The sequence below is a fragment of the Labrus mixtus genome, chromosome 8 (genome assembly GCF_963584025.1).
Source record: "Labrus mixtus chromosome 8, fLabMix1.1, whole genome shotgun sequence".
Lineage (NCBI taxonomy): Eukaryota > Metazoa > Chordata > Actinopteri > Labriformes > Labridae > Labrus > Labrus mixtus.
The window spans coordinates 17,164,523-17,172,575 of NC_083619.1; the positions used below are offsets into that span (position 1 = coordinate 17,164,523).

At 40.7% G+C, this 8,053-nt stretch overlaps 1 protein-coding gene across 1 annotated transcript in view; it reads right to left on the reverse strand.

Annotated features, from left to right (window-relative positions):
- The window catches only part of ss18 (SS18 subunit of BAF chromatin remodeling complex), a 152,886-nt gene extending 148,434 nt beyond the window's left edge, over positions 1-4,452 (reverse strand). Inside the window, exon 1 of the mRNA XM_061044768.1 lies at positions 4,446-4,452. The gene's annotated coding sequence lies outside the window, so the exon portion shown is untranslated. The remainder of the gene's footprint in view (positions 1-4,445) is intronic.
- Positions 4,453-8,053: the final 3,601 nt, after the last annotated feature.

The window sequence follows — 8,053 nt, forward strand, 5'->3', positions numbered from 1 at the left end:
TGTTTCATGACTCGCTCTCATCCAGATACAGAAGAGGAATTACTGGTTTTGCATATTTATTTCATGTCTGATGTGTGTTAATGACATCTCTGTGGTTCCTATTTAAGACACTAATGGGCAGTAACGGATCTCAAACTGTGGTGTGTTACATTAAATGAATTATTGATCCCAGTCTCATATGCAATTGATGTCTCAGTCCTTGGATACCTTGTTATTGATGCATTTTATACTGAGGCTGTAAAGCGTGTCTGAAGAAGAAGAAGAAGAAGAAATGCATCAGGCAGCAGAGCTGACGTGCACAGACATTTTCAGCCGCAATGATGCAATTTGTAGTACATATTGAAATGAGGGAAATCAATGAAACATGCACGCAGATTTGCATCTACAACGGCTGACTCACTTAGGCGTCGATACATGAGGATAATGAGCTGGAATTGTTATTTTCTGTTCTCGAGGCCGGCATCATTTACGCCATATTTTACACTTAATTAAAATGAATTTGTGTTATTGGTACAGCGCTGTCTGGCTAATTGAACAAGGAATTGTGGACGTAAAGGGATTCAGGAGGTCACAGGATCATGTGTATCATGTCAGAAATAAACACAATTTAACAAGTTAATTGATTAATAGATTGATTTATTATTTTATTTAACTTAATTTAACCATGAACTCATGCTCTGTTCACATACTGCACAGAGCTGGAAGTATGGACTGCATATTTGTATTGGGCTGTATTGGCTGCCGTGTCGTGCTGCACAAGCCTGCCAGAAGCTACAATAATCAAACAGCATTATGAAAAGGCATCCTGCCATTGTTGTTTCTTTGGTTTGAGCACCTGACCAGAACCACTTCCAGGAAGTTATTCATACTGATATTTGGAGTTCTGAGAACTGTAGTTGCTGTTTTAAAGTCGTGAAGATGATTTATTCATCCTGGCAGGCGTTGCATTTTTGGTTGTTTATAAACTTAAGAGTTTATGGAGGTTCTTAGCTTTGGCGCTGCTGTCTTCATCTGTCATGTTTGAACAGATGAAATAGTCTCCTTACTGCAGGAGGAAACAAAACATCCAGGCATTGTACCTTGGAGCTGGAGCATGATGGGGATTTTTAGGACAACCTGACAAAGATGGAGGCAGCTTTGGAAACTATTGTACAAGAAAACAGTCCAGTCAATAAAGTAATGTAAAATATAATGCACATCTGGAGTTTTTGAAAGATTACTTGGTATATGCTGCTTGGTAAACCTCGATGAAATTTCTCTTTTCTATTTGAAGGCTAGGGCCACATCTGGTCTATCCGAGTTATTTTTAATCTTTTTTTTACTCACACTACACATTTTCTTGGCAGTAAACAAGTCACAAGTCACTGCTTTTGTTGCAGATCTTTCTTTTTTCTGCATCTCAGTCTTGTGTCTTCTGTTTTTTTTGGTGCTAAAAATATTTTTGTGGTCAAACAGAAAACTTAAGAAAAGAAAAAAAAAAAGAGGAAGCAGCAAAAAGAAGGAACTATTCTGCTGCGAGACTTTAGGCATCCAAGAAATGTTCTGATATATATTCAAAACTGTGGAGCTGCTGCAGTTTGTATTCCCATTCTTATCCACCCTTCAGTGTAGGAGTTATTAGGCTAGGTAATTGTAGCTGTAACAGAATACAAAAGGTGTTTCATGGATGCGAATCATTTCAATTTGCAATAGGAATGCTGTATAGAAGCGATATTCAATTACATCTACTGCAGCACTAACTTGATGTATTTCTTTTATTTCTTACATCCAGTTATTGCTGCATGGAGATGATTCAAGGACTGTGTATCAATAAGGTCCGATGTGACACTTCTGAAATGTCCCCTGAGTGGAGTCTGTTCTGCCACTTTTGACTTTTAAAGGACACAGTTTGCAAAAAAAAGGCTTCCTGTGACAGAGCTATACCCGACTGTTTGAAGCTCCACTCCTCGTAGAATTGAGGCCAAAGGGTCAAATCAAGAGAAGTCTGCATTTGTAGAAACGATGGCCTGAGGAGAGATTACTCAGCGCAGGGTGGAAACTCATTTAACATCATCCAGCCACTGTGTTAAATCTTTTTTTCAGCCTTTGGAAACGTTCTATATTAGCATGAAATATCAGTTTGAGCTATTTACTACATCATGGGAGTTTTGTCAATTGAATTCCAAGTGTAAAACGGATTAATGGGTGCTGTATTTATCATTTCTCTGGTGGTGTGACACACATGTCAAAGCTGACTAATGCTTTCCACTCCCTAATTCATTGCTGTGTTCCAGTTATGAGCTATAAGTCATGTTCTTAATGCATTTTACAGATGTCAAACAAATAAAAGGCTGATTAACACTCACTCGGATGGATGTGTGCCCTTGTATCACATCTTTTCTTTGACACTGTGTGAATAAAAGCTGATGTTCTTCGTACTGACGCTGCTCTGGAGTTTTGTTCCTGCTCGTCTGATGGCTTGTCACCAGCGCCCTCGGCTATCCATACCAATGGGTGACTACAATAGAGTCAGCAGACGGGAAAGTCTGGCCTACCCAGTGGCCTCTTTTCTCCTCTATACAGACAATAATATAGCAACCCGGTTGTACAATCAGCAGCACATTGATCTCACAACCGTCTAGCCTTCAGCACATTTATTAGCCACTGATGGTGGAAGAAGCCTCTCTAGTCAGCAGCAAAGACCACAAGAGGAGTCACATATTTGTTCTTATTGGAGGATATTATCTTGTTATTGTGTGGATGTGGCCAAGGGACATGAAGGCTTAATGGCACGAGGGTGACAGAGTGTCAAGTGTTTAAAAGCATGAATAAATCCAAAGGCTCTCGAGGGAGTCTTTGTTTTTTCTCTTTTCCTTTTTTCCTCACTCTGTTTTTGCATATTTTATTGCACAGGAGAATAAGAAATCAAAAAGTATTTCTCCAGAGTGCAGTAATGTAATTGTTTTTTCTCTTTGTTAGTAATTTCGAGGTTGTGATAAAGCAGTAAGCTCATGTGTGGGTGTTTGTGTGTGAGAAAGAATAGGAATAGGAATAGAAAGAGAAAGAAAGAAAGACAGAGATGGGTTGTCTGTAAATGTGTGTGCATGGTTTACGATTACATGCTCTTTGTTGGGCACATCAACAATTCATGCAGGAGGAACTATGGCGAGATGAGAAATTCCACACGTGCACTCGCAGGCGGCCGAAAATGACATTGGACGTTTGGTACGCAAGCTGGAAAATCTCATGCTCTGCCGATATGCATCTTATGAAAGAAACAGTGTTCATCATTTTCATGTCAGTGCGCCCCACCCTCTTCACACCTCCCTGCCTCTTCTTCTCCTTCTTCTTCTTCTTCTTCTTCTTCTTCTGTGACCGGGGTGTCACTGTGGCTGTGTGGACAGAGAAGAACGGCAGGATGGGGGCCTGATAAATGAGAGCAGATAAATCAGTATCGTAGAACAGGAGGCAGAACAATATCTGCTGAAACAGAGGGGAAGCCATTGGAGAGATATCTGCCTGCAGTCAGGGAGAACACAGGGAGTTGTAGATCAAGGCTGCATGTTGGTGGAAAAAAAAATCTGAGACTTAAGAAAAGGTCCTTTCCACCCTCTGTGGCTGAAGCAATCCAAACAAAATTGATCTGATATTACACTTAGAGGGCAACAACGTAGAAATGAAATTGATTGATTCTGCACAAGTGACTCGGTCTATGCACAAATACATTAAAAGCTGCCAGTGCCCTGTGTGTGTGTGTGTGTGTGTGTGTGTGTGTGTGTGTGTGTGTGTGTGTGTGTGTGCACTCTGTCATCCAGCCTGCTTACTTATTCATTCCAAAGGTAGCATGCCGGGGCCAGGAAACCATAAGAAATATGCTCTTGCTGCTGCGGGCCAGAATTTTCTGTCGATAGCCCGGGTAGCATCCATCTTCCCAAAGCCCACCAAAGGTCAAGAGCAGCATAACTTAGAAGCTGGTTTGCATCAGGTTCTCGTCTGTATTCTGCATGTTTACCGCCAGCCCCACCTCCATGAGGGGCCGGGTGGCTCTGTGACACTTGCCTACCAGCCGTCCACATGCACACAAATACACTCACAAACCAGGAGGAGTTGAGGATGGCTGTCTTGTAAATCTGCAATGGTGAGGGGGTGTTTTGGTGAAAGCATTGTTTCACAGTCAATAAAAAAAAGGGCCCTGGGGTGCTTGTAAGAACAGCAATCTGCAGCCATTTTCCAAAAGAGAACATCTCAGGAGTACTCAGGGGTTATATGTCGAGTTCCTCTCTGTGTTCAGAGTTAATATTTCGAATACAAACTGTAACAATAATACACCCAGTACATATTGCAGCACCTAATGGGAAAAAGATATGGAGTCACTGGAATCCAATGTGGACACTTCGCTCCAGGATAGACAACAAAGCCCATAATGCTAGCCAACAAATGCAAGCACATTCATTATTTATTTATGGTTTTGTATTCCTGAGGTGTTTGCTTTTTTTCTTTTTATAATGTGCATTTTGTATGTCAAAGACATTCGCATCAACTGTGCAGATGTAACCAATGTCATTCCCATTCAACCTAATTAGCTCTGCACGTAATCCCCTGCATATTTAAATACTTTTTTCTTTTTTTTTTTATCCGTTTGTCTGCTACCTAAAATGTGCAAATGAGATGCTATTTTGAGCATTTATTTTTCAGCCATCCATGCTGGACCATATGGCAAATAAATGATGAGAATATGCTTCTCACACAATAGTCATTCCAATTACTTGCTCAGCCAGTCAATGTCAATGATTATAATCCTCAAAATACTTTGATTTCCCATATATATAATCCAGAGCATTCTAACCGCCTCTCCCCTGCATTGTTTAACAGTCTCTAACACTGCATGTCTATAAATGTACAGAAGTGTTCAGGGTGTGGATCGTGGAAGAGCTGTGCAGTGGCTGCCTTTATGTCCTGGGCTCTTTATGATTGCCAGCCTTCCTCCGGGGATAATCCACGTTGTGAAATTGAAGTGCAGTGCTAGAATATCAATTCTTTTTTTTTCTTACGCCTGCTGAGGGTTAAAAAATGAAGCAGGACCCGACTGCTTGGTGGATACGAACCCACTGGAGTAATCTGAACATCAAGATGATAGTGCGAGCATGCTGGGAGAGCCTGTAGAGGAGTCAGAGCTATACACATTAAGAACTGGACTAATGTACGCTGTAGCGCCACACTGCAACTACAAAGCCTCTCATCTCTAGAGTGTGATTTACAGGAAGAGTTTGACATTTGGAGAAATACACACTGAGTTGCTTTCTGACATAAAGTAAGATCAAAAGATGAAAAGGACTTCTTATCTGTCCATTAAAGATACGGCTAAAGCCAGCAGACGGTTAGCTTGCTAGCTCGGTTGTGTGCAAATGAGACGAAATCTACCTACCAGAAATTCTGAGGCTCGTACACATGAACTCTGGTTATTAACTTAATACAAATTCTTGTTGTAACCCTAGTTGTTTGATCGTGAATTGTCTGTTTTTTTGCAGAGATTAAGCAAAACAATATGTAAGGTTATAAGTTTGTTTGTGTCTTTGTAGTTTTCCTGTATTTCTTTATCTTTGTTGAGGCCAGACTCTGAGTACAGGAGTTTTAATTAATGTATACTGGATTTATTCCCTCAACCAAAAAAGAAAAAAAAAAGAAGAAAGGAATAGTCGGTACCATTGTCATCTTTCTCTATTACATAGATTATCTGGTAATGTGAGTGGTCGGCGTATCCAATCTAAAAGTTACCTGGCTAGTGGACTCACCTGAAGCATCTATTTAAACAAGCAAACTGAGGATTTTTATTTTTCAGTTATGTTTTTGGATCATCTTTGCCTTTCGTGGACAGGAAAGCTGAAGGGAATGTTGGGAGGAGGAAGTGGGGGATGTCATGCAGAAAAGGGCTGAAATCGGATTTGAACCCACAGTCGTTGCGACGTGACTATAGCTTGCGTACATAGGGTGACATAACCACTAGGTTATCCAGCTGAGGATTTTTCATTTGGATAAAATGTGTCCATACTTTTCAAGCAAGATCGCAAAGCCAAGAAAATACAAGATGATGAAACTGCAGCAATCAAATCACTGTTTACAGAAATCCAATAGATACAATCATAGCTCCAGTTCAGGCTGAAGAATAGTTAACCCCTGCTGACCTGTTGACTTGTTTAATATCTGCTTTTGTTTGTTTCCTCCCCAGGGCATTACTATTGCCAGTTACGGTCAGTTTCGTAGTTTTCTACATCTTAAGGTCAAACGAGGACTCACTAGATGATATGAAGAAATGTTTTGCTCCCTTTTGAACATGCAAATATCTTGTAGAGCGTGTTAGACAATATTTTTAATATTTTTAGTGCTTCCATGTTTGAGGTCAGAAAGGAGGACATCCTTGAGCCGTGTGATTTCCTTAAATGAACTCCTGTAGTCTAAACCCAACATAAGCTATGCTAACTAGCAGCTGGCTGAGACCTTGTATATAAAAGGATAGATATGAGCTTTGCGGGCTATAGCTCTTCCTATCAGCCTAAACCACTAAAAAGTAAGAAAGAAAATTCCCCACAATGTCTTACTATTCCTTTCATGTAAAATCCTCCTGTGAGAGTTTTGTCCTTCCTGGCTACACAGCTGTTAACTCTGGGCAGAAACCAGGCCATAAAAAGGACGTGATGAAGCCATTCTGAGATGTTGAGTCACTATAACCACATCTATGCCTGCCAAAGATCAAAGCCATGAAAGAAGTTCAGCAGAGCTCAAAGTGGTGTAATGCAGAAACAAAGGAAACACATTAAAACCAATCTCGTTGGAAAATCTCAAAGTTAAAAGCAGTGATTTGGCAAGAACAAATCTGATCACCTTGAGGTCCTGTCATGATTTGGTTTTGTATTTGAGTTTCCCTGTTTTATCCCAGTGTTGCTTGTTTCCCTTGTGTGTTACTGTTTCCTAGTGTTGATGGTTTCCTAGTTTTGTCTTCAGTGTTTTCTGTTTTATTTTGTCATTTATTATGCTCGTGTATCTCTGTGTTCTAGTGTGTTTTGTTAGACTCTTGAGCTCTGTGTGTCTTTAGTGTTTCATGATTTATTTTGTATTGTCCTCAGTGTTTCTCCCTGCCTTGATTGCCCTGATTGTCTTGACCTGTGTCGTTAGTCTCACCTGTGTCTGATTACCCCTTGTCTATTTAGTCTCTGTGTTTCTTCCCTTCTGTGTCAGTTCGTTGTCGTTAGTCGGTGTTGTTTGTCGTTATGTCAGATGTTAGTTTTCCTTGTGCTCCCAGTGATTCCTCGTGGCTACCTTTATCACATTTCGTCTTTTCAAGAAAGTACGTTTTTGTTTAAATAAATGTTTTTTAATTTTTTCATTCTGCACTTGGGTCAAGTTCCTGATTTTCCACACCTGTGACAGGTCCGGCGTTTTGTTGATGTCAAACTTGGAGTTGCTTCTGGCATATGGAGTGCATAGCAACGTAAACTGTGAGATAATTTTTTATTTTTTTACCAGACAAGGTCATTAGAAAACAACTCTGTAAGTAAAAGCCCTGGCATCGTACGAGGAATTATGAAAACTACTGGTGTTCTTGTGTGGTGCAGGATGTGGAACTGATTAACACAGCCGCTACAACGATTACACACACTGAAAAACAAAAGGCAGGGACGGTTCACTGGTTACTCTCTAATAGACATTCATTGGGTTTTGTGTGAGGACTATGAAACCAAACCTTGCTGTTGTCTAATTTGGTTGAATTAATAACCCATGTCCCCATCAGTTCAACTGGGTGCATGCATGAATCTAAAGTCCTGCAGTCACAGAGCAGAGTGGAGACAGGAAGGGCAGGTGAAGGCTAAATGGTCAACCGTCATCCCGTGACTTTCATCATCGAAACTCAACAGACAGAGAACAGATTGTTACTGCTGCCACCGCATACAGTACACACACACACACACACACACACACACACACATCTTCATCCCGTCCCAAGAGTGCAGATACATGCAGAGTCCCCGGGGGCTGTTTTTGCAAGCATCCTTCATTTTGAGGTCAAGTCCTATCTGAC